This window comes from Mauremys reevesii, linkage group 1, assembly GCF_016161935.1.
Source record: "Mauremys reevesii isolate NIE-2019 linkage group 1, ASM1616193v1, whole genome shotgun sequence".
In the NCBI taxonomy this organism is placed as follows: domain Eukaryota; kingdom Metazoa; phylum Chordata; order Testudines; family Geoemydidae; genus Mauremys; species Mauremys reevesii.
In genome coordinates, this window is record NC_052623.1 from 234427343 (window position 1) to 234453560 (window position 26218).

General features: G+C 40.0%; 1 protein-coding gene and 1 long non-coding RNA gene across 4 annotated transcripts in view; one reads left to right on the forward strand and one right to left on the reverse strand.

Moving 5' to 3' along the window:
* LOC120395548 overlaps positions 1-17307 on the reverse strand; it is a 31860-nt gene extending 14553 nt beyond the window's left edge. The window contains exons 1-4 of one of the 2 annotated variants that reach the window (XR_005592691.1): positions 17252-17307; positions 16654-16834; positions 13325-13402; positions 1882-1953 (exon numbers count right to left, since the gene is read on the reverse strand). This is a non-coding gene — a long non-coding RNA (uncharacterized LOC120395548). Of the gene's footprint in view, positions 1-1881; positions 1954-13324; positions 13403-16653; positions 16835-17251 lie in introns of those variants that run through there. The other variant, XR_005592692.1, reaches the window with a different exon arrangement.
* The window catches only part of WNT7B (Wnt family member 7B), a 144692-nt gene that overhangs the window by 96260 nt on the left and 22214 nt on the right, over positions 1-26218 (forward strand). The gene's annotated exons all lie outside the window — the stretch shown is intronic.

Below are 26218 nucleotides of genomic sequence, written 5' to 3' on the forward strand. Positions count from 1 at the left end.
CTCATAAATTACTTCTCTTATCAGGGGTAAATCCAGGGCAAAAATGAGGGCTGGAAGATGAAAGTGTCTGTGGAGGGTGTAGCTGACAAGATGTCAGAATTGATCTGCAGATGACCCCTGTGCCAGACCTGGAAAATGATTGGTTTTAGAATTGTTCATCTGACTGTATTTCACATCTCTGAATATATTTCAAGGAAAACCTTTGAGATTTGGTGTGGGGGAAACTAACTCAAACGATTGCGACAGCCACCTGATGGTTGTAAAGAATCAGCAAATTACAGGGCAAGAAACAAGGGCATTTTGAAGGCTTTTTACATCTATTAACTTTTGTGTGGATTTGTGAATCTCTGACATCTTGAAAGAATGCCTGTGAGATGACATTAAGCTTCTCTGCAGTGTTGGTTTAAGAGAATAATAATGTCTGCAGAGTTTAGAATCCCCCCCTCCGCCTCCCGCATACATAACTCACCCATCTTCTGCCCTACCCTAAAAATAAATAAATAAAAGGAAACGCTCTAGGATTTTAAGGACCACAGTAATCAGGGCATGGATTTTATTGCACCAACGTTGCCAGGTGAACCAAATTGTAAGCCGCTTGGGAAAAAATGGGCACAAAGCAATGCAGAACATTTGCATATATACAGTAGATAATTAAGATGATGACCACAATTACAAATTGTGGGTGAGGGGAGAAAGGGGAAGAAGCTCTGCACTGAAGAGACCAGTAAGAAAAACGGTGACTGTGTGGACTCAGTGTGATTAAATCCATATTGGATCTCAGAAAAAGTTTAGGAAAAAATTGTTTTGGGTACACTGGTCTCCAAAGAGAATATGAAAAGTGGGCTCAAGATGTGTCAACAAGAGCTGGTAGTGTGGGGAAATGAATGGCATGTTATCACACATGTTGTAGGAGGGCCAGCCAGTGAGTTATTTTTGGATGCAAGCCATAGATAAGTTTGATTTAGTTCTGGATTCAGGCCTGCAGATGGATTTAGTAATCTCTACACTTGGCTATGATGGGAGTTTAACTGACATGCCAAATATTCATAAAAACTCCTACCAAGAGTGTTGCAAGTAGTCAATGGTATTATTTTCCAAAAAGAAATCCATTGCCTAGACACATGCATCCAGTACAATGGTACTTTCAATAAGCTAGCCAATATAAAAAGCATGCCTTTTCATAAAAGTGGAAGACTTCCAATATATGAGGACAGTCAGCACTGATAGCACTGTAATACAAGTGTGATTGTGATTTCTATCAGCAAATCAATAAAATGAGGAACCCTAAATGAATCCAAATAGTTTGGTTTAATGTGTTCAAACTTCTACCTTTCTGTTTTCCTTTCCTTTTCTGGTGCCATTTCTTTCTCTTTTCACAGTCTCATTTTTATTTTCTTATTTACATGGTTATTTATATGTTCATTATACTTAATACATGTTAATATGTCACATTAATTGTATGTTTATTGTAAGAAAATCTATCTTTATGTATTTGTGTTTAAGCCAATAAAACAAGTAATGTAAATAGTGGGTTCTCTGTAACTTGAAGTCTTTAAATCATGAATTGAGGACTTCAGTAACTCAGCCGGAGGTTATGGGTCTATTACAGGTGGGGCGGGGGGTGAGGTTCTGTGGCCTGCAATGTGCAGGAGGTCAGACTAGATGATCATGATAGTCCTTTCTGGCCTTAAAGTCCATAAGTAACATGGGGAGAAAAAGGGAATCAGAGATCTGGAAACAATTTGGAGGGAAAAATGAGCAGTAATTAGATAATGTTTAATGTAATATGGAGTAAGACAGACTTTATCAAAAGAAAGAGAAGAATCATCTTTAACATAGAAATAGGCGCTATAGTGATGAAGGCATTTGTCAGTCATTTGGGGACTGGATTGAACCGTGGGCTGCGATATTTATCTGGATCTTTTCTTATCTTCAGATGAGTGGGAGTCCAGCCTATTAACATTCAAGCAAACCATCAGTAAGAAACTTGGTCTCAACAATCTGAACTTGACATCTGAATTGATAATATAAAGTGGCTCCCGTAGTTCACCTCAAGAGGTGGCTTCTTAAAAAATCACATAAATTTTCAACTCTATGATAGCTGCAAAACTATGATATTTGAAATGTCATGATAAAAGCATGCAGCGCATATTCATTCAATTTAAATCTCCACTAATTCACAGCCTCCAGAAAACAACATGGTGCCAGCCTCAATCAAATCTTCAACCTGAGTTCACGGTTATCTTAACGGCAGCTAGATACTGGGGGCCTTTGTACAAAAACTGATGTTTACCATGGTATTTGCAGTATTTCATTTAGTTCAAATAGAAAATAACATAAATAACATGACAAATTTAACAGCTGTGGGTGAAAAAAATTCTAGTTCTTAATGGACTCCAGTCTATATACTAGGAGATGAATCATTCTGGAGCTTGGGCATAATCTTAGTGAGAATGTTTACAGAGAAGTCCTTCTCTTAATTAGACTGAATCAAAAAACAGCGAGACACCATTTATAACAGAGACAGGCAGACTGGGTTGACTGTTGAATAGAAACAGAAATAAAAGTTGGGGTGACTCTCAGTGTCATCATCACTGCAATGTCTTCTACTGATGGCTCAAAAAACACACTTCTTTCCCTAATCAACATTTCTGCTCTGGGTGCAGACACAAAGGAAGATGATGAATAAGGATCAATTGTGTTTGCAGTATATTACTGGGACATATGATATCAACCTTATAAAGGCAGGCACCTTCCATAGGACTGTACCTTTGGACTCCTAAAAAGCAGTAGAAAGTATGTCAGACCAAAGAACTTTCCCACCCAAAAGAACAGTGAACCCACTGTGTTATTTTAATTGCTCCAGTAGTAGTAAATTGGTGTAAAGCAGGCTAGCTGCAAATTTTAAGCTCTCTCGTATCACAGAGACTATTTAGAGGAGAAAGTAAGTGTTCAATATAGGATTTTAAAACCGTAAAGGCACATGTCCAGGTGGAGTATCCAATGGCAGGAGATACTGTCTAGCAAACAGAAGTGAAGATTATTGGATTATGTTTCTAGCTCTGCCACCTAGTCACCCTGTGGCTTTGGGCAAATCACATTCCAAATGTCTGAAGAGTGTCCACTAATTGTGGGTGCTTCAAATTTCAACTTGAGACTCCTATCCCCAGATTTTCCCTCAGGCTGAATACCCCCACCTCCAACTGAGAGCTGCGGGTGCTCAGCATTTCTGAAAATCAGACCCTATGAATCTGAAATTGGGTACCCCAAAACTGAGGATTCACAATTGAGTGAACCTTTTTGAAAATGTGAGTATTAATCTCTTTGTGCTTCAGTTTACCAATCTGTAAAATTACAACCTCAAGATGTTAGTGAGTGTGGATTAATATTTATGAAATACTTTGATCCATGTGTGAAAAGGGACTATGAAAATTCTCAGTTTTATTTGTAAGAAGTGATTCACTATTTAGTAAAGTTTTGGCTGACTTTATTAGAAACTTTGCTCATCTGGCTTCATTCATATCATCATCTTTTCCTCTCTCTTCCACTCCCTCCCTACTATAATGGAATTCTCTATCGACCAATCATTTTCTCCTGATCCTTAAAGTAAACATTTATTTTACACACCTTGCCTTCCTCTGCAATGAATTTTGTTAAGATACTAATAGCTATTTAAACTGAAATTCAATAGATTTTGTTTTCAAGGGTCATGAGTTTGAAGAAAAGTATAGATCGTCTTTAAAGAAAATTGCATTGGCTTTCATTAAAACAGCTGCACATTTAGCTCTTTGGCAGAACTCTTGCTTTAAAAGCAGAGATCCTGGTTGTAAATACAGTAGTAAATTGTTCATATAATTACTTAATAAGCATTGTATGAATTGCAGGCAACTAGCAAGTGGTAAAAGGTAGAGTTGAGCAACATTTGGAATATCCATCCCATGAGACATCCAAAAATTTAAATATTTGTTTTCATTCTACATCAGAATAAAAAGGTGAAATTTTGTTCAATGGAAAATTCTGCAAAATTTTTATTAGGAAATACTGAAACATTTCATTGTGACATTTTCAATCAAAACAAAACATTTTGACATTCCTGACATTGAAATGTTTCATGTTGGTCTATTGGACTGACACAAAACATTTTGTATCAAGTAAGTTCAACATTAAATTTCCTTTTCCCATTATTAAGTTTTTCCTTGGGTAAGTTTAGTTTGGCCGCCTCCCTAGCCAGACTATATCTCAGATAATGACTTCCCATGATGCCTCACACAGTTCAGTCTGAAGGAAATACACTTTGCATTATGGGTGATGTAGTGTTCCAAGGAGCCTAGTGCATAGGAGAGAATGGAGGCTCAAACTACAACTCCCACAAGGAAATGTGCTAATAGGGCAATGCAGTTTAATGTTTTGTTGAATTGATTTGAAAGGAAAATTTCAATTTTCCAGCTATTGCATTTTTAGACTAGCTTTAGCAGATCAGTGTTCTGTATAGAGTGACATTATAGGCAGAGTTGGAAGCTGGCCTATAGTTAAGGTTTCCTGTCACTTCCCAGTGCAAGACCCTATCTCCAGTTGCATATAACTTTGCCAACTTTAACCATTCAGGATAAAACTTTCTATGTTAGGGGTCTGCCTCAATCTAAATGAGGTAGGTGGAAAAATAATATGCAATTGTGTAATTAATGCATAAACACAAAGGGGCTGAATTAAGGTTGTATAGGAAACATTAATTCTGACATTTCCTCTCTTTTCAATGCTTGACTTTTCCACTTTAATGTACATTTTTTATCTAATTATACAATAAGGTTGCAGGATACAAGTGCTCTAAAGCATGCTGACTGTCTGAGTCACTTCTGATGTCATGGTCCTACCTGCCAATGAATTGCACCATAACATGAACTTAAATTATCAGCATAACCTCCCTCTCTGTCTCTCTCAAATCATAAACACGTAGTGCTGGAAGGGACCAAAAAGTCAGCAAGTGCAGCCTCCTGAGCTGAGGCAGGACCAAATAAACCTAGACAGGCGTTTGTCCAACCTGTTCTGTAAAACCTCCAATGATGGAGATTCCACAATCTCTCTTGGAAGCCCATTCCAGAGCTTAACTAGATAATAATCTTTATAATTAGATTTTTTTTCAGTATCTAACCTAAATCTCCCTTGCTGCAGATTAAGTCCATTGTGTCATGTCCTACCTTCAGTGGACATGAAGAACAATTGACCCCTATCCTCTTAATAACAGCCTTAACATATTTGAAGATTGCTATAAGGTCCCCTCCTTCCCCGCCACCCCAACACAGTCTTCTTTTCTCAAGAATAAACATGCCCAGCTTTTTAAAATTTTCTGCACAGTTCATGTTTTCTAAATCTTTTATCATTTTTGTTGTTCTCCTCTGAACTCTCTCCTATTAGTCCTAAAGTGTGGCACCCATAATTGGACACAGTACTCTAAGGCCAAATAGGGTGGTACCTCCCATGTCTTACATACAACACTTCTGTACACCCCAGAATAGTATTGGCATTTTTTTGCAACAAAATCATATTGTGACTCATGTTCAGTTTGTGATCCACTATAACTCCCAGATCCTTTTCAACAGTTAGTACAGCTAACCAGTTATTCCCCATTTTGTAGTTGTCCATTTGTTTTTTCCTTCCTAAGTCCACTATATTGCACTTGTCTTCATTGAATTTCATCTTGTTGAATTCAGACCAATTCTCAAAGTCATTTTGAATTCTAGCCTGTCCTCCAAAGTGCTTACAACCCCACTCAGCTTGGTGTCCTCTGCAAATTTTATAAGCATACTCTCCACTCTATTGTCCAAGTCATTAATGAAAATATTGAAAAGTACCCGACCTAGGACTGACCTATGTGGGACCTCACTAGATACACTTTCCCAGTTTGACAGCAAAACATTGATAACTACTCTTTGAATACTGTCTTTCAACCAGTTGAGCACCTTCCTTATAGTAATTTAATCATGCCTATATTTCCCTAGTTTGCTTATGAGAATGTCATGTGGCACTGTGTCAAAAGCCACACTAAAATCAAGCTATATCACATCTACTGCTTCCCTTCTATCCACTAGGCCAGTAACCCTATCAAAGAAGGCAATTAGGTTGGTTTGGCATGATTTGTTCTTGACAAATCCATGCTGGCTGTTCCTTAGAACCCTATTATCCTCTAGGTGCTTACAAACTGATTGCTTAATATAGTATTTCCCAAACTTGGGACACCGCTTGTGTAGGGAAAGCCCCTGGTGGGCCAGGCCGGTTTGTTTATCTGCCCCGTCCGCATGTCCAGCCGATCGTGGCTCTCACTGGCCGCGGTTTGCTGCTCCAGGCCAATGGAAGCTGCTGCAATCGGCGCAGACCGAGGGACTCAAAGGAGTTCTCAAAGATAATTGCTAACAGTTCCAAGATTGCTTCAGCCAGTTCCTTAAGTACCCTAGTTTGAATTTCATCAACTTTATCAATTTCTGCCAACTTCAATACATCTAACTTATCTAAATATTCTTTAACCCGCTATTTCCCTGGCTTGTGTTCATTTACCCCTTGTTGTTAATATTAATTGTGTTAAGTATCTGGTCACCTTTAACCAGGGGCGGCTCTAGGGATTTTGCTGCCCCAAGCATGGCAGGCAGGCTGCCTCCAGCGGTTTGCCTGCGGAGGGTCCGCTGGTCCTCCGAAGCATTGTAGAATCCAAAAGAGTCCACAAAATGAACTATGACAAGTATCAGAGGGGTAGCCATGTTAGTCTGGATCTTTAAAAAGTGACAAAGAGTCCTGTGGCACCTTATAGGCAGAATTTCCTTCCTGAGCCCTGCACTTCCTTTTAGCTAACACTCTGTGTGGCTCTGCAGCATGAGATCTGATTACCCTTACCTTTATTTTTTTTCTGTTTGAATAATATACAGTATAGCCATCACCATGATATCCAAATTATTATTATTATTAGGGACATAAAGGAACAATCATCAAATCAGACTAAAAAAAAGGAAGCGAGAATGAGAAGGCAGTGCCATAGGACACCTGAAAAGATAAGCCTTGCATTGCATTCTGAGACATGCATTGCACTTTCAGGGTTGCTCTGTACTCTGAGGCCCCAATTCAGAAAAGCACTTGAAGTCCATCCCTGTTCAGCGTATTTTTAATTTAAGCACATGCTGAAATGCTTTGATCCATAGGAATATCTTGATGAATTGGAGTTTACAAATTAACAAATTTGGGAGGAGATGGTGGAAATGGTCAGTTTCTGCCCCTTACACTCTAATCCGAACTGAAATTCTGCTACTTAGACTCTGGTCAGAACTGACCTTAGCATTTTTGGGTGGGTCTGGGAAACAAATGCATCTTGAGGATTTGGGGATGGGTAAATAAGAGAATGCTTAGGGATAGAACCCCAAACAAATTTTAGGTAAAAGCTGTGTTTGGATGGGCAGATTCTCTTTAGAAAACTGTTTGCACCCCAGAAACCCAATGGGTACACAGAGGGAAGGGAGGAGGAATCTGCAGCTATTCATACAAAAAATGCAGACGGGCTCTGAAATCAATTCATAATTAAAAATAAATTGTCCTCAGGTTTAAAAGCTTTGGGCAATAAAAACACAAAGTCAGGAACGCATTTTACCCATGGGCAATATTTTATTGCTACTCCTCTGCCTCCCGGTGACAGCAGGAAACCCTGCCCTCATCCAGCTGATCCTCCATCCCATTCAGGGGAGGTTTCCATGCAAGGTCGTGTTTGACAGGGTCAGCATTATCTTGTGGGTTCTGAGGGGAATGATGTCACAGAGAGTGGCAATCCTGCTTCTGCCGCAAAATTAAGGGGTTTCAAACCACCGAGGGAGAAAAAGTGGTGAGTTCTAAAAATCTCCCCCACCTTCTGTTTTTAATGTCCATTTTTGACTGCTACCCATGAGGCTTTGCCACCTCTCCATGTGCTGTTCAAGGGGATGATTTGGCCCTCAGATAAGGTTGTGCATATACACTGCGTATGCCAAACATGGAAGTTTTCCCTCAATTAATGTTCTTGTCACCTATAGTAAGCATATACCTTTAGAGATCCCAAAAACACAAGAAAAGAAATCTTAAATCTGAAGGTTTTGTGACAAAGCATTAACTGCCACAACCTCGGAGCTAACTGCAGATTAAAAATAGCAAAACAACCCACCACTGATATCTGAGAATTTAAACGCAATTGGGAGTTCAAAATTAGCACCAGACTGAGCTCCTCTTTGGCAAGGAGCTGATATACACTTCAACTGAAAGGGCAGCCACAGAACCCACCAACCAATAAAGTTGCTTCCCCGCACTACTTGGTCTGAGTTGCAATCTAAATTAAATGTATTTGAAACATGAACCTGTCCATCAGTTATACTATACAGTTACATTTAATGTTGAGAATGTTTTCCATCTTTACAATGGAAGCCTTTAAGCTGTTACAACTTTGGGTGATTTGAGTGTGTGTGTGTGTGTGTATGTGTGTGTGTGTGAGAGAGAGAGAGAGACAGACAGACAAACTTCAGTAATGGTGAATGGCTGTGGGACAGTTCAACAAATGGCAGAGGTCAGTACAGGGGACTTGTGGAGAGGTGTTTGGTAAGGAGGTTAGTTCGGAGTATTAACGGATGTTAACTCGTGGGGACATTCATAGGGGTAGCATTGATGGGGAAGTCAGCATTATGGAAGGTTACCAACACCAATAACTCAAGCAGAAATGTGTGGAACCTTGTGATAGGTGACTAATAAAAGTCGTGGCCTTTACCTGAAATGTGGACTGTTTTCTCTTCTCTCTATGTATCAGCATTTCTGGTAAATGAAGATCCCCCACCACTGCTCTGCTAAGGTTTATAAACACATTTTTAGATTTTCTGTAGCAATAGCAAAGCAAGATCTTCCTTGTATTCCACATTGATTTGATCTAAATATCATAGTATGATAACTAGGACAACAACATGAACAAGACTTGGGCATGTACTAATTCCCTATCTTCCTTTTCCCCCTAATTTCTCAAGACAATTTAAAAGGTGTAGGCTATTAACGATCTCCACTCATAAACTATAAAAGATCAGGGAAGAAAAAAACATTGTGGTGATTGGATTTTCTCCATTTCTTTGCAAAGACCTGCAATATTGCTTTGTTTTTGATAGGTATGCTTTATAGAATTCCATAGAAAAAGAACTTGAAATAGTATTAGGGAATTGTTTTTTAAACCACGATGTGACCAGTAGAGAAGAATTTGAAGTAAAAGTTGCTTTTGAGTAAAGATCAACAGCATCATCGGTATTGATTAAAGGTTGATTAAACTTGCTCTGAATAAATAAAATAATTCTCCTCCCTCTCTGTCTCAGTCTCCCTGCCAAAGCCCAAACTGAACTGATGTTCATAAATTCAATGAACTTCCCTACCTTTTCATTTTCACCTGCTCCTGCACTTCCTGGTTCAATCTGGGGAAAGATCGTCTTATGATTGAACCACAGATTGGGAAACCTGGGTTCAATTCCCAGCTCTGCCACAGACTTCCTGTGCGACCGTGGGCAAGTCATTTCACCTCTCTAAGCCACAGTTTCCCTGTCTTTCACTTCAGATGATAATTCTAATCTCAGTGAGGAGCAGTGAGGCTTAATTTATGTTTGTAAAATGCTCTGACATCATCAAATGAAAGGTGTTCTATAAACGTAATGTCTTATTATCTGAACAATTAGCAGGAAGACAGAAATACCATGAAAGGGGTTGTTCTCATGGACTTTGTGCCATGCCTGAAAGCAGGACTACTGTAAAATCCCATGAGAAAGCCTGGTCTAATGAGATTTCCAGCCCAATTTCTGTAGGCGAAAAGTTTGTATACTCTGGATCAGTATCCATAAAGACAGAACTCTACTTCACAAAGTTTGCCTATTACTGGTATTTGTAAGGCATGTACAAAAAATAGAGGGATAGAACAAAGGCCACAGGGAAAGAAACTAGTGATTACTGTATACTCACTGTTCTATCTCTGTGCTGTCATTCTCTGAGTAACTCTTACTGTCCAAGAAATTCTTTTTCTAGCTACTGGTGCACAGTGACATTCTGACATTAGCAGTGAGGCTTGAACATTTTCTCTTTTTTTTTTCCTTTCTGTCTCTGATTTACTTTTACTTCAGCACTTCAGTAATGCTGAAACCATGTTCCCTTCTCTTTTGTTTGCTTTTCTCTTGTCCATTCATCAACTGTGTTGCTTTATTACAGACACTGTAATATTAACTACAATATAAACAGAAGCTCTTAGCAGGAGAGTTAGCTGGGATTTCCCTGACCTATTACACAACAGGATTTTCCACAGCAACACTTTTTTATTTGTTTTCAGGGATTAGTGGCAATATTCCACATACTACTGACATAATGAGGCATAAGGTTCATACAAAAAGGGCCAGAAACTGATTTTTTAAAGAATCCCAGACATACTGCATTACTGGGGATGTACACTGCAATATTGAAAGGCGATGGATTATGCCCAAAATTGAGAGCCAAGGAAGGCTGTCTGCAGGTCTTTATTTCCATGTGTACAGTACCTTGTACAAAGTTAAATTCAAAGTGATTGCCTTGAATGTTTTTTTTATAGCATGTTGTCACTTTATGGTACACAGAGTAACATTACATCATGTGAGAGAATAAAACACAACTTGGTACAATGTAGCCTAATCCAGACTTTTCACGTGAAACATTTGTTTTGTTTTGGTTTTAAGACATTTGCCTTTCAAACTGGTTTGTTTTAATTAGAGATCAACCTGAACCACAAAAGATGGATTTGAACTTTCCCAGAGTTCAGTGGTGTTCAGATCTGGCTTTTGGTTTGGCCCATCATCGAGAGAGGGGTCAGCTGCAAAGTTCAGATCTGGAGACAAATGTCACCAAAGTGTGGGGCTGTTGAGATTGTTTGGAGTTTTGATTCAGATCCATCTCTAATTGTAATGGTGGTTTTGGAATAGAGAAACTTGCTAAAACTTTTTTAAAAATAGTTATTTAATCATGGCTGGAAGTTTGGTGTTAATATAAAACTAATTATTTAATTGTTAGTATATCACTGAAATGGACTGGGTGTACTATTTCTGGTGAGAGGTGGGGTCAAACCACAAAGACTGGGTCCAGGCCTCAAGTCTGAACACCCTGAAGTTCTAGGGTGTTTGCAGCTGAGGTTTGGTTAACGCAAGCCTCATCTCCACTTCTGAGATATTCCTCCTGAAAAACATCTGGTAGTTCTATGCAGACTAGAGTATTATTTCCTCATCCTTTGAATGGCTTAATTTCTAGATTAAAGGATTCTGAAGACTGTTAACTCATAACTTCTGTATCTACTTGTCTCTTCTTTTTTACTGAAATTGTAGAAGACAAGAGGGGCAGGGACCATCCTTTTGTTCTGTGTTTGTACAACATCTAGTACAATGGGGCCTTCGTCCATGACAGCAACTCCTAGATGTTGCCACAATAAATTAAAACATTTATCCAACTGATCTGAAACAATGACTGCATATGGCTCCACATAAAGTAAGAGGAAACCCAATCTGTTTTCATTAAGTCTGAAAATATTCAAACAACTCTTTTATGAGTCTCCTCACTTCCTAGTCCAGTCAGGACCAAAGCATAGGAGCTGAAATAGAGTACACTCCCATTTATCCAAATATTCTAGTTATCCAAAGCCACAGTGTGTCCTCCATATAGACCTAAGTTAGTTAACCACCCACTAATAACTTCTCAATTACCTCTTGGTGTGAATGAATGGCTCTGTACTTTTAATGCTTAATACTTGGTATTTATTAAAGGGAAAAAAATAACTTCGAGTTTATTAAAATACCAGAATTGTATTAAAGTCACCAGGGATATAATTTTAATACAATTCTGGTATTTTAATAAACTCAAAGTTGTTTTTGTTAATCTTTAATAAGTACAAATTATTAAGCATTAGAAGTACAAAACATTTGATTAGCACTAATAGATGCTACGCGACTAATTGAGATGCTATTAGCAAATGATTTAGGGCTTGTCTTCATTACCAGGGTAAGTCAAATTAAGTTACGTTACTCCAGCTACGTGAATAACGTAGTTGGAGTTGAAGTAGCTTAGGTCAACTTACCCTGGTAGTGAAGACAAGCCCTAAATCACTTGCTAATAGTGTCTCAACTAGTCTCTTAGCATCTGTTAGTGCTAATTAGTGCTCAGTGTCTTCACTGAGCTTCGTCAATGGGAGATGGTCTCCTGTCTACTTACCTTACTATTCTTAGGGCGATGGAGTACCGAAGTCGACCAGAGAGTGCTCTACCATCGATTTAGTGGGCCTTCACTAGACCCGCTAAGTTGACGCCCGCTGCATCGATTGCAGTGGCGTTGATCTCTCTGGTAGTGAAGACAAGTCTGAACTAACATAGGCCTACATGCAGTGAAACTGCTGCTCAAAATAGCACTTCTGTCTATCTGAACACCCAGTTATCTAAGTTTTGGATGTCTTCCAGGCCATTCAGATAAATGTGAGTGTACTGTACTGCAAAAAAAATTGCTCTTGTGAGATTTCCAGACCCATTTTGCAAACCAGAGGACTGAATAAGCACCCAAACTTTTGTGTGTTTATCCAAAGTAATGAATGGTACATTTATTCTTTTAAACTGAGAAAATGGTATATTTATTTTTCTAAAGTGGGAAAACATTTCCACAAATAGTTGTTCAAATTTGAAAGCAAATTTTGATTTGACCCTATTCAAAACCCGTTCTTGCTTGCATTCCACAAAATTTGATTAAGTTACAATGAATTCTCAAGAGAAACAAATTTAAAGCTCAAATTTAAGGGCATTCACATTGTATGTTCATTTGTAAAATTTGCAAGTCATGTTGTGTTAGTTATATAAGCCATCTCTCCAGGCAACAGAAACAATAGCATATCACTAACGTAACCAATTGACTATTCACAGCACACTGTGAATGAAAAATCTGAAGAATTCATCACTGAAGAAATCTGAGAATGATTTCAAACACCACCATCTGAGAATTTTGTGATAAATTCACTATTTATAACAGAAAAAAAGCTAAATTGAAATATATTATTTGTTGCATATTATTCATCCATCAGTGCTTGTGACATTCCTTGTCAGAAAATAAGACATGGTGACACCATAAACAAATATCTTTCTCAGATAGCATAGGCTCAAAAAGATAAATATCCCTAAGTTATGCAGAATGAAATGCCATTTTATAATTCTTTAGAAGACTATATTAGAACCTCCTGATCATATCCTTTTTCTGTAGGATTAGAGCTGAAATCCAGCATGAATTTTTACATTAAAAGTTTGGTACTTACCTGCCACCTATTTCAGAAATTTCATGGCTGGGCAGAAGTAGTGTTTTTCTTTTCAGAAATGTTTATTCTTTTTCAGACCTAAGTGGAATAGAGTAGAATTATAATATGACAAGCTAAGAAAATTTACTAAAATAAGTGTCACTGTATGGAGCATAATCTTTTCATCCTAATTATTAAGACTAACAGAGGACCTTTCTGTTTTTAATCTAATATTTTCTGTTTTCCAAAACAAAATATAATACAGGATAATGTAGAAATATTAAGATAGAATGGATACTATCAGCATTTTAGGGCTAAATTCTCATTTGCACTAAGGTCCCTTTACACCACTGTAGCAATTAAATGTACACTCACTTTAAAGCCCCGTCACATTGTCAGACTGGATAAAGTGGTCTTAGCACAAATAAGAATCAGTCATGTTATGTTTATCGCATACTGATATTTACCCATTCCTTATATACAGAATAGGTTATACTGCCGACACTGTGGTAAATTTAACTACTGCCAGGAGTTAACTCAAAATTTCAGTGGCACCCAGTTAAACATTTAAATTCTATAAACACAAAGTACTAGATTCTGAGCAGTTGCAAAAATCAGTGCAGCTCCGGCCCAAAATGAAATTTTCTACAACACCTACTGCTAACTTCATGACAGCAAAATGATATGTTCAATACACATACCTACAACAAATACAGTCATTATCTACCTATGAGAAAATGGACCATATGCCTTGAACAATTCTTCTTGTTATGCTGGCTAATCCTAAAAGTTACCATTTCAATATATTAGCCAGATCTATAAAACCATCTTATCACTCTAAATTCTCATATTATACCTTTGCTGTGCAGACCTCTGTTATGTAGTTTGCATTGAGCAGATTTTTTTTCTTTACAGTGTATATAGAAAGGTATGACATTTCATCCCAAAGTATATGCACTATGGAAGAACCGTAAAGGAAATTCAAACAGTTCACATCTAGTGCTCAAAATCTCTAAACAGTTACTATGAACTTTAATTCCAGCCTTCAGCAGGGCCGGCTCCAGGCACCAGCTCAGCAAGCAGGTGCTTGGGGTGGCCAAGAAGAAGGGAGTGGCACGTCCGGCTCTTCAGCGGCAGGTCCCTCGGTCCCTCTCGGAGGGACGGACCAGCTGCCGAATTGCCGCCAAAGAAGAAAGTGGCGCAGTGGAGCAGGCGCCGATAGCGGCTTGCTTTTTTTTTTTTTTGTGCCTTCACCATTTCAACTGTTCTCAAATTTGTTCTACAGAATATTTGTTTGGTTGCATGACCCTCGCTAGCAGATTCCCAACAAGTTCCTAGCCTATAATTTTCTACCAATGCAATGTAACAATATAGGGGACTGATTCTTCAGTCCTTACTCAAACAGAATTGTCCATGGACTCCCACTGTCCTCTAAAATTAGTAATAATAACCTTTTAAAATTTGTTTTTGCAGACATAGAAATTTTTCAATAGGCAAGACCATCTTGACTCCAGTAATATGCTAAACCCAATGTGAACAACTTGTGAAAAAATTACTAGCCTTTCTTTCTTTAATCAGCTATTCTAGAGTGTTCCTCTCCATTAATTAGTGGAAGAGGCAGAATGCACCATATGTCTAAAAAGAAACCACTTCCCTTATAATTGAGGTTAACTTTGTATACTGTAAATTCAGGCATCTCATTTGAAATCAGCAGTATCTCATACATAGAAACTTTCTAGAGGACCTGATTTCCTTGTGATTGCAATTCCATTGTAACTGTTTATGAAGGGCTATATTTGCAAAATCTATACATTTCAAGGACTGTGCTAGTTTTCAAAGGACTTAAAAAAAGAGTGCGTGGGCACAGGCCAGAGCATGCACACAAATACTTACACCATATAATAAGGTGTCAGATTCTAGAATCTTGCATTAGGATGATGAGCCATTCTGCTGCTTCACATTGGTCGCCAGACTAAATGTGCCCCATTAGCCTCAATCCAGGATACAAAAGTATTAGGCCATGTCTACACTAGCACTTACGTCAGCAAAACTTTTGTCGCTCAGGGGTGTGAAAAAACCACATCCCTGAGCGACATGAGTTTTGCCGGTATAAGTGCTCGTGTGCACAGTGCTATGTCGGCAGGAAATGCTCTCCCGCTAATATAGCCACAGCCGCTCATTGAGGTGGTTTTATTATGTCAAGAGGAGAGCTCTCTCCTGTCTGCATAATGTGGCTAGACGAGCAATCTTACAGCAGTACAACTGTATTGCTAAATCTGTGCTGCTCTAAGCTTGTAAAGTGTAGACTTGGCCTTAGAGTGTCTTTTTGAGCCAGAGGGAACTAGGAGTCCTGCATGGTTAGAAAAAGCCAGCTTCAGAGAAAGCTCTGGCAGGAAGTTTATACGTGTTGTTATTTTAAGTCAATTATAAAAGAAAAGTTTTGACTCTATCCAACATGAGTGTAGAGCAGGCCTGCACAACTCGTAAAGCAGCGAGGGCCATATTACTCCAAAGAAAACAGCTGAGGGCCGAACCCCCACAGCCCCGCCGACCCCCCCAGTGCCGCCAAGCCCCCCGAAACACAACACCCCCAGCACCACCCAGCCCCTGAAATACTCCCCCCCCAGCACCACCCACCCCATGGAAACAAACCCTCTTTCCCCAGCGCCGCCCCACTGAAACAGCGGTATTGAACCTTGGTAATGTGTTATAGCCGTCCCCTAAGGTAGTATAATTAAGGTAAAAGAAAAATGTCTTTTTGCTAGAGGTAGAATAAGATCTTCCCCCCACTTTGTAATCACTTGCCCTGTTGAATGAATGAGGTGTGAATGAGGAAGACGTGGAAGGCAGCACCTTCAGAGAGCTGCAACCCTTGGAGAGGGGACCGGAGCCAGACCAGATCAGAAGAACAGGTCAGCCACTGACTCCTCACTCGCCTCCTCAGCTCCCCACCCTCCCCCCAGCTCACCAACTCAGCCCCCGCCACTGTCTGCCTGCCCACTCGCCTCCTCAGCCCCTCAGCCCCCGCCGCCAGCTCACCTGCCCCACCCCACCACTGCCCGCCCGCCTCCTCAGCCCCCCCACCCCCGGCTTGCCTCCTCACCCCCCCACCACTGCCCACCCACCTCTTCAGCCCCCCTCCCGCACCCACCGCTTGCCTACTCACCCCCCACAGGCCGCACAGTGAGCCCACGCGGTCCGCATGCAGCCCCCGGGCCACATATTGTGCAGGCCTGGTGTAGAGTGTTAAGCGCGAGGTTGGAACACCACCTGCTTAGAGAGTCTATTACAAGGCAACTTCCTAGTGCTGCTTTTTCCTAAAACATATATAGATCAGAACAGATACATACCAAAGCTGCTAAATCTCACAGCGTCACATGCAGGCATTCCACATAATAGGACAAATCCAGTCATTTCACATGGTATAGGGTCTACTGGATTCAGGGCTGGTTTCAGGGCTAAGCGGTTGCCCGGGTGTTAAACTGCTGTGCCGCTCGGCTTTTTTGTGTAACTCTGCTCCTGATTTACTGGCTGGGGGAGGGTGGGAGGAGAGGAAAGAGGATGAAAACATTTACCGCCATGACTGGCAGAACAGCTAGGATTGCTCCTGACTGGATTAGTCCATTAAATTTTCTCAGGTGCTTAGGTCAAATGTATGGTACAGCTTTCCTTATGGATGTCCGATTTTATCAACAATGTATATGTTTCTGCTAAAAGTAAATTCTAAAGTGGGGAGAAATGGTTTGCAAATTGGTGACAGCATTTTATTACATGATTGACAATTTTTTTAAATCTAAGAGTGCACTTTGAAAGCATAAAAGAGGACAAAATAATCAGGAGGCATAACAACATAACAGTTTGACAATATTAATGACCACGTAGTAGATCATTATTATGACATTATTGTTAAGAAAGTATAGGCATTTCTCTTTTTCAAATTAACTACACCTTTACATTCCTGTGCTATTTACTGATGATCCATACCACATATTTGTTCACTTTCATCTAAGACTTTATGGGCTCTAGAAAACTCTTAGCAACTACACAGAGCTAAGAACTTATATGCTTCCATCACCATAGAAACTGAGCACCATACAATTTCAATGGATTTATCCTAGCAACACCTCTGGGAGGTAGGGCAGTGCCATTATCCCTATTTTACAGATGGGTAACTGAGGCACAGAGAGGCTAAGTAACTTGCCCAAGATCACACAAAATCTGTGCTAGGCAGGGAATTGAACCTAGGTTTGCTAAGTTCTAGACTAGCACCCTAACCACTGGCCCATTCTTTTTCTCTTTAATAAGCCTTACTCCTGAAAGGAAGGATTTTTTTGCTTAAGACATTGGACTGGAACTCAGGAAGTCTGGCTTCAGTTCCCAGCACCACTATTGATATTCTGAGTGATGCTGGGCCCCAATCCTGCAAAGAGAATCATACACTTGGACTGCTCGGTGTGCACACAGTTTTCTTTGCTGATAGAGGCCTTAATGTCTGTGCCTCAGTTCCCCACCCATGAAACAGAGATACTATTTTCTTTCTACCACCCTCCATATGTTGTCTATTCAGATGGTCAACTCTTTGTGGCAGAGCCTGTCTCTTCTATGCATAATGATAATAGCTCATCTTAATTAATTAGCCTCTTAGAGTTGGTAGGGCAACTCCCACCTTTTCATGTTCTCTGTATGTGTATATATTTCTCCTTACTATATGTTCCATTCTCTGCGTCTGATGAAGTGGGCTGTAGCTCACGAAAGCTTATGCTCAAATAAATTGGTTAGTCTCTAAGGTGCCACAAGTACTCCTGTTCTTTTTGCAAATTCAGTTGGGGTCTCTGAATGCTACTGCAATACAAATGATAACAACAATTGTACTGGACCACTAAAAGACACTGCACAGACCTATTCAAGTAACACTAGTGATCTGACCAAAATCCACAAAAAGAAGGCATTTCGATGTTAGAGCTGCCATTCCATTCTGAGCGCACATTAAGTGTGCCTAGAAACTGCATTTTAATACTTAAAACTATCCTTAATTCAGCAATCCTTTTAAAAGGTGTGATTATTGAACATGCTTCTGCAGCAAGCGCCCAGGTGTGCATGGTGATTTACAACACAATAAAGACATGACCACTGCCCCAAGGAATTTGTTATCCCGGTTACGCACGACATAACATAATACAGAAAAAGATGACATCCTGCAAATGGCAGTGAAGAATACATAAAATAAGGTTCTGCACAGCATACATCATTTCGTCATACATCATAGTTTCATTGTGATTGTTTTAATTATTACAATATTTATTAAATCATTTAAATTAAATACAATTAAAGTTGTCAAAGCAGATAGTCCATACAACATGAGCCAATGATAGGACTTGGGGCTCCAATTAAAATTAATGGGGAGCTGACAGTGCTCGGCCCCTTGCAGAACTGGGTCCATAGTGACTCAACTATAACCAAATGACATTTATGGTAAAGTAGAACAAACAACCTAGACTGTTTTTATTCATGAAGAGCCTCATCCTGCAAGACCTTTACACATGGAACTCCCACTGATTTCAGTGATGTTGTGTGTCTCATTAGCGTGGCCCTGTTACAGAGCATCAGAGGTTTTAAGGAGACACAGCCAAGTTGAAAACTAATCTATTGTAAAAAATGGTGTTCAAAGTATGACTGCTGCCCTGAGTGTCTGCCAATTTTTGTGACATCATAAATATATTTTCCTATTTTTAAATGCTGTTTTCTCCGCTTTTGCTGTATGAAATGCCCACGCAAAAAGGGAAGTTCCACGCACAGCGCACTCACTGGACTGTACACGCTGTTGATCCTGCATGAGTTAATACATTTATTACTTATTATTATTATTACAACATTTGGCTTTACATAGTCCCTTTAAGCATAGGCGGTGAGTTATATGGGCCCATGGTGCCCGTGCTCCACCAATATTCAGGAACATGGGCCTGGCTCCACCAATGTTTGAGCTCATATTTTCAGAGCCATTTATAGGTATGCGACAGCTCTGCTTGGACCCGTTTTGGGCACCACCAAAAATTATACAAACCTGGAGCCCATGCCTTTAAGAATATCAAAGTGTTTTAGTATGCAGTGTTGTAGCCGTGTTGGACCCAAGCTCCCTGTGGCAGGCGAGCTCCTTGTCCTGCCTCTTCGCCCACACTCCACACCAGCTCTGCCCCAGGCCCTGCCCCCACCCACCACTGACTCACCACTTACCTCTTCACACAAACCCCCCATAAAGAGGTCCCCTCGCAAAGAGGTCCCCTCGCCTCCTCCCCCACCCGCCTGCCATTCGCCCACCTGCCACTCGCCTCCTCACACCCCCCGCAAGACCCCGCCCCACCAGGAGACCCCCCCCCCACCTGCTGCGCAGCTGGCTCACCACCTTACCTGCCTCTGCCCCCCCCCCATGACACAGCAAAGGAACTGAACAGGCAAGAGGCATAGCTCAATTGCCAGATAGATTCTCCTCTGCATGGCAGGGAGTTTGGTGTATGCTGTACAGAGAGAGACACAAAGTCAGACAGGCTACCTGTGCCAAACTGAAGCCTAATCTCTCCTTTTGAAAAAGTGCTTGTCATTGACAGCCTGCACTAATGCAGTAGTTTAATCACCTTTCTTATACAGAATTCCCTGCCAGACTCGTTTACTTAAACTGGGTTTGGATAAAATGACTAGATCAAGAAATAAACTCACTGGCTATGTCAGCTCCTCCTTGAGCCAGGTTAGCAGCTACTTCTTCTAGGTACAGAGAATAACTGAAGGGTCGTCATTTGGAAACTGTTTTTAACCCCAATAACACATTTTCTACAACATAAAAGCCAGCTGAAGGTGGCCAAAGGCTTCCTGGGCATTGGCAAATGCCTGTTAGTTAAATGACTTCATTACCACTTAAATGGGCCTTTAACAGTTTCAGTGATCTCTGCTACTAGGTCTCTGGAAGCTTTTTCCCTGTGTAAAGTTACTCAGGGATCCCCTCTGTGTGCCTCCTCACTCCTCCTCCCCACCCACTGACTCCCTGCTTGCATTCTCACACACACACCATGCCCTGCAGGGAGTGAGGGGTGAGGAGAGACCCGGCCGGCAGCTGCGGGGACCTCTGATGGGGGAAAGGAGAGGAGGGGAGAGGAGAGGAGAGGAAAGGAGGAAGATTCATCCCAGCAGCAGCAAGCGGTGGGAGCCTCGGGGAAGGGTCAGAGCAGAGAGGGGAAGAGTGGGAGTGGGGGGTACCACAGCCCAAATGTTGGGTGGCAGGGACAGCTGTGCTAGGGGAGGCAGTGCCTATTATTCCCACCGCCCCATGGTCCCAGGCTATTAGAGAGACAAGGTGGGTGAAGTAGTATCTTTCATTGGACCAGCTTCTGCTGGTGAGAGAGACAATTGCCCCAATAAGAACTAGGTGGGTGAAACCAGCCAATCACTATACTCTCAAATGAACTTACACAGGAAAATGATAAAAAAACAAAAATGCCCTATCTCCTGTGGGTGAACACTTTTCACAAAGTGATCACTCTATATCTACCCTATCAGTCCTCATCCTCAAAGGAAACCTGCACAACATTTTCAAAAGACATTTTCAAAAAGTGTTTAAATTAATAACTTTGATAGACCCTAAAAATCATGGACTGAACAGAGACACTAGATTTATGGCTTATTACAATAACACACTAACAACCCCCCACCAGCTGGCTTTACCCCCTCTTTCTTTCTCCCATGGCTGGATGGGTGTTAAGGTGCCACTTCACCTTGAATGGTCCCTTGAAATATGTGTTAACTACTTATGCTACAAAATCTGTTCCACCTTGTATTTTGCTGTGACTCTCTGAGTATGTTTCCCAGACCTGAAAAATTGAGGCATCTCAAATCATTAGTAATTTTCAAAAAAGTAGTTGTAGAAATATTGTGCCCCACAGCAAGTCATTAGTAGAGCCAGGAATAGAAGCCACACAGGAGTCTCTCTCTGTTCCAACTATTACTTTACAAATTATGCTTTAACGGTATTAGCAGTATTGTAAAAACACAGCAGACTGTGACTAGGACACTTTGCACAGACTGTTCTCAATAGTACAATGCATCTGGAATCTTTCCCCTTACACTTTAGGCACTGTATATTATTTGAGTCATGGACCCTTTCATTCTTTAAACGAGTGGTTAGCACCATGTTTTGATAAATCTTTGACAAAGAAAAGCGGCAGTGCTTTTTGGATCAAAACTTTGCATTGCAAATTACCTCTATTGTAGGAATGAGACATAGGTTGTCTTTTAGCTCTGGGTTAACAAGAACAGTTTGCAAAAGCAAGTGAAAGATTGAATGTCTTTTTTTTAAGGGTGAGATTTTTAAAAGCACCCAACTCCCTTAGGTATTTTAAAAATCTCACCCTAAATTCACAGCTAATTCACCTAGCTCACATGAGCTGTCGAACAAAATCCACCCAATAACATAAACTCCCAATATGTGGACTAGACCACAACAGAATTATGCACAGGTTAAAAAAGAAATGTTGACAATAGCTTTTGGTTGTGAGTGGTTTATTGAATATGATTAGGAGGCAAATTATTTGAGTTAGAAACAGACCATAAATTGTTGAAAGCCATATTACAGAAGCAATTATGCAAAGCACCCCAAGATTAGAAAATGGTCACGAACTTGGAAAGTACTCAGTAAATGTGGGAGGAGAAAAACAGGCATAACAAGCAGGTTCTTATAGTTGACATACTTCCAAGAGTACCTATAAATAGTGAACGCAAGGGGAGGCAGGAAGAGAAGTGTGAAGTAAATATTACCTATTTTTAAAAGAAAGTCTGACAAACCCAAATGAGCAACACAAAATTACCCAATTTTACAAGAACTTGAGAGAATAATTCTAGATGAATGGCCAACAGAAAAACCCAGCACCTCCAAGCATAAAAATGTATTGGGACTCTAGGGATGAAAATGCGCATAGGATGATTCTGTACATAGGATATCATGTCATAATACTACACAGCCTCAGGTTTGAAAAACTAAGCATCATTTGCAGTGCCCACCCATACATGAAATCTGCAATAAATACAAGGAATAGAATGCAAAAGACCCACTGAAACCACATGAAACTCCGACTGCCATTTGTCCAAAGTCAGTGCAGATTTATTTGAACTAAACAGGAAACAGTCTCCAAGGACAACTACTGATATTTTTTTTGAACTTCAGTTGTTATACATCAAATAGCAAAGTTTGCATGACACAGGATTCAAGATGAGTTACTCACAGATGTTGGACTGCATTTTCAAGTGGCTCATTTTAGCAAATCAAGCATACCACACTTCAAGTCCTTACCATGTACAGTCAAGTAAGTGAACAGCAAAAGTAGTGCAATGTAACAAACACCTTGACTAGAAAAGTGCCTAATACAGTCAAGAGATCCATATTTAGCATGCCTAAAATGTCACTTGACACCTCAGAATGCCTTATTAAGATCACCAGCTCCAAAGTTCTTGGGCAAAAGATCAAATTCTTAATATCATCATCTAAAAGATTTTTTGAGACAGAGTATGTCTACACTGGAGTTGGAGATGTAATTTCCAGTTTAGGTACACACGCCCATGCTAGCTCGATGAGCGCTAGTGCGCTAAAAATAGCAGTGCATGGGAGGAGAAAGCATGGGAGGAGGGATGGGCTAGTCCTCTTGAGTAGAATCCCATCTGAAACCCATGATACAGACTTGGGGTAGTTAGCTCTTTCTGCTGCTCTCACTGCCCTGACTACACTGCTAATTTTAGCCTGAGTAGGAAAATACACCTCCAAGTGTGTTGACATATCTGCAGACAATTAATACTAAAGTAGTTAAAAAAAGACTATATGCCAGGAAACTGGAAAAAATAAATACTATAACAAAAATGCTGAACAGTTATTCTCTCCCAGTTTCAGTATAGAGTATTAGATTTCAAACAGAAAGTGTCTGACATGTCCAGATAACATCTATACAATCCACATCAAGTTCATCTGTTATGTTAATGGGAAGCACTACAGGACATGGTACACTGACAGGAGTAACGCATGCTCACCCAGTCACTGACAATGAGAAACACCAGGAGCAGCAAACAGACTCCAGATGGCAGGTCTGTCTCAGCAGTTGAACAGGCATAAGCAGAAAGAATTGTTCTAAGAACAAGTTTCTGTATGATCAGAACTCCACTGAGGTTCAGAGTTAGTGGTTATTGACAGATATATAATAAGAGGCAAAATAATCCTGTCATCTGTCAGGAAGTTTGGGGTCACCTTCCTTGACCTCCAGTGTAGAGGTCTCCCTTTGTGTGGTTTGTTAATTGGCAGTATTCATCTGTAGGTTTGTTTTCTGTTTGTTTGTTTTCCCCTCCCAGTTCAAGTTCTAGTTCATTTGATGTGATTGCTTTTTTGAAAAGGAAGGTGTAACAGCAATCATGGGATTCAGTGGATACTGACTTGTGACAGGGGTATAACCTTTGTAAACTTGACCCTGGTCATATGACCCTTCTCATAAACCGGCATAAGGACTGTGAAGTTGTTTGAGATCCAATGTGCACCGTTAATTCAACTGTTCTTCACTTGACCACAAGTCAGGCATCTTGAAATTAACACTTAAACGGGTTGGTCTTCCACAAGTCTGTAGAGAGCACTATCTGGCTTTTGAACAGCATAAAGAATATGTATATATTCTGCTGACTCAAATAGGTTATATAGTTCTTACCACGTTGAGCTTTGGCTGCTGTGTAGCTGTTACCCTTAACCTTGGTTCTAAAATCACATTAAGACCATATTGTGGTTGACTGTGGTGATATAGTACATGTTGACAGAGAAAAGGGAGAACACAGTCTAAGGGGATATATTATTGTCTCTCTCTTTTTCCTAATTTTTTGAGGTTAGAAGGTGAAGTTTGCTAAAAGTTATTCAGAGGCAACTAGAAATTCCTTAAAGCCTGAAAGTGCTTTAATCATTTGACACTGGAGTTAGAGTTGTGGGTACCAAATAACAATCTTAAAGAAACTATATCCATCCTCGTGTCAATCTTTTAGATTAAAATACTTCTGGATTAGTCCTATTTATAAACTACTGAAAATTCAAGGAGACAAAAAGACCTGATCCAGAGCCCATTGGAGACAGTGGAAAGACTCCCATTGATTTCTGTGATCTTTGGATCAAGCCCAAAGAAAGGAATTTTTAATATTATCTTTCAAAATTTCTAATGTACTCTTCAAGTGGTAAATAAAACATCAACCATAACATTACGAAACACACTAAATTTGCCTGCAAAGATCTGTATCCATCCCTTTCTCGGGCGCTGTTGCTTAATTTTAGTTTAGTTTTTTAGATATATCCATTGCCCATAAGAAATTACACAGGATTCTTCTTTGGCCTTCATCTGGGAGGAAGACGTGTGCAAAAGGATAGGTTTTGCAATAAACTCAACCTTCTACCAAAGTCTAGTACTCCATCCAATTGACTTTTACAGGAATGTACCACAGCATTGTAGATTATACAAGTCTATTTTGAAATTAATTTTGTTTAGTAACTTTGTCTTGTTAGTATAATATGTATACATAGGCTTGGAAGGATTTGATTTTTATGAGTAAATGTCAGTAAATATGGATTTCACCTTGCACATGTAATGCCAACAGACCCCGGCTGTTGGCAGGCAGGATTGAACCTGGGACCTCTGGAGCTTAGTGTATGAGCCTCTACTGCATGAGCTAAAAGCCATGTGGCTATTAGCTAAGGCTGTAGAGAAGACTCATTAATCTCTCTCTAATTAGGCCTGGGCTACACTAGCGGGGGGGTTCGAACTAAGATACTTTGACTTCAGCTACGCGAATAGTGTAGCTGAAGTCGAAGTATCTTAGTTCGACTTACCTGGCCATCCTCACGGCAGCGAGGTGACTGCCGCGGCTCCCCAGTCAACTCCGCTTACTCCTCCTGCCGAGGTGGAGTATGGGCATCAATTAGTGGATCGATTTATCGTGTCCAGACAAGACACAATAAATCGATCCCCAATACATCAAACACTACCCGCCGATCCAGCAGGTAGTATAGACGTACCCTAAGTGGTCTTGGTGCCACTAGATGGGACAGAACCCCATACCCAGAGGGTGTGTGGGTTATACACACACACCCCAGCAAAATAATATACATTTCCATTGACAATATTTGAAATTTATGGATAGGCAAAGAAAGAAAAATGCTGCTTGAGAACTTATTAAAGTTTGATTTAAGAATGTTTGTATATTTTGACAACTGATGTTGACAACTTGCGGTTTAATGGTTATAAAGCTTTAACTTTTTGAATCTCAACAGCTACTATCATAAAATAATTATTTTCTGGCACACACACACCCAAAGCTTGTTCCCCATAACTTCTCACAAATGTGAAAATGTAAATGATAAAAATTTAAAAAAATGCTTAAAACCCATAATTTTGTGCATCTGTGAAAATTTAAATGGATAGCCAGCTAAAAATTGCTTTAAAGTAAACAGAGTTATTAACAATCAAAATTATTTAAAAAAATGGAATTCTACCAAGCCTATGTACACCTCTGCTAACATGGCTAATCCAACATTAACAAAATTACTGGCTAAAAAGTGTACATCACATAGTCTAATACTTCAAGTTAAAATAACCTATTTTCAGTGGCATCCTTTATTTACTTAGCTCCTGATGAAACAAATCTTTGAATGATGTATGAAATAAAAATATTTAGGAAAAAACAGTAGTAAAAGTAGCCTGTAACTCAAACAGTTAAACTCAAAACCCTGCAGCCACAGCTGAATGATCAAAATATCTATTTAGTATATATGAACCTTTGCTGAGTGTAGTTTTACTGTGAATATATGCCGTGATGTATACGTACACTCAAATGAAGTAAAGTACAGCAATTATGGAACTTGTA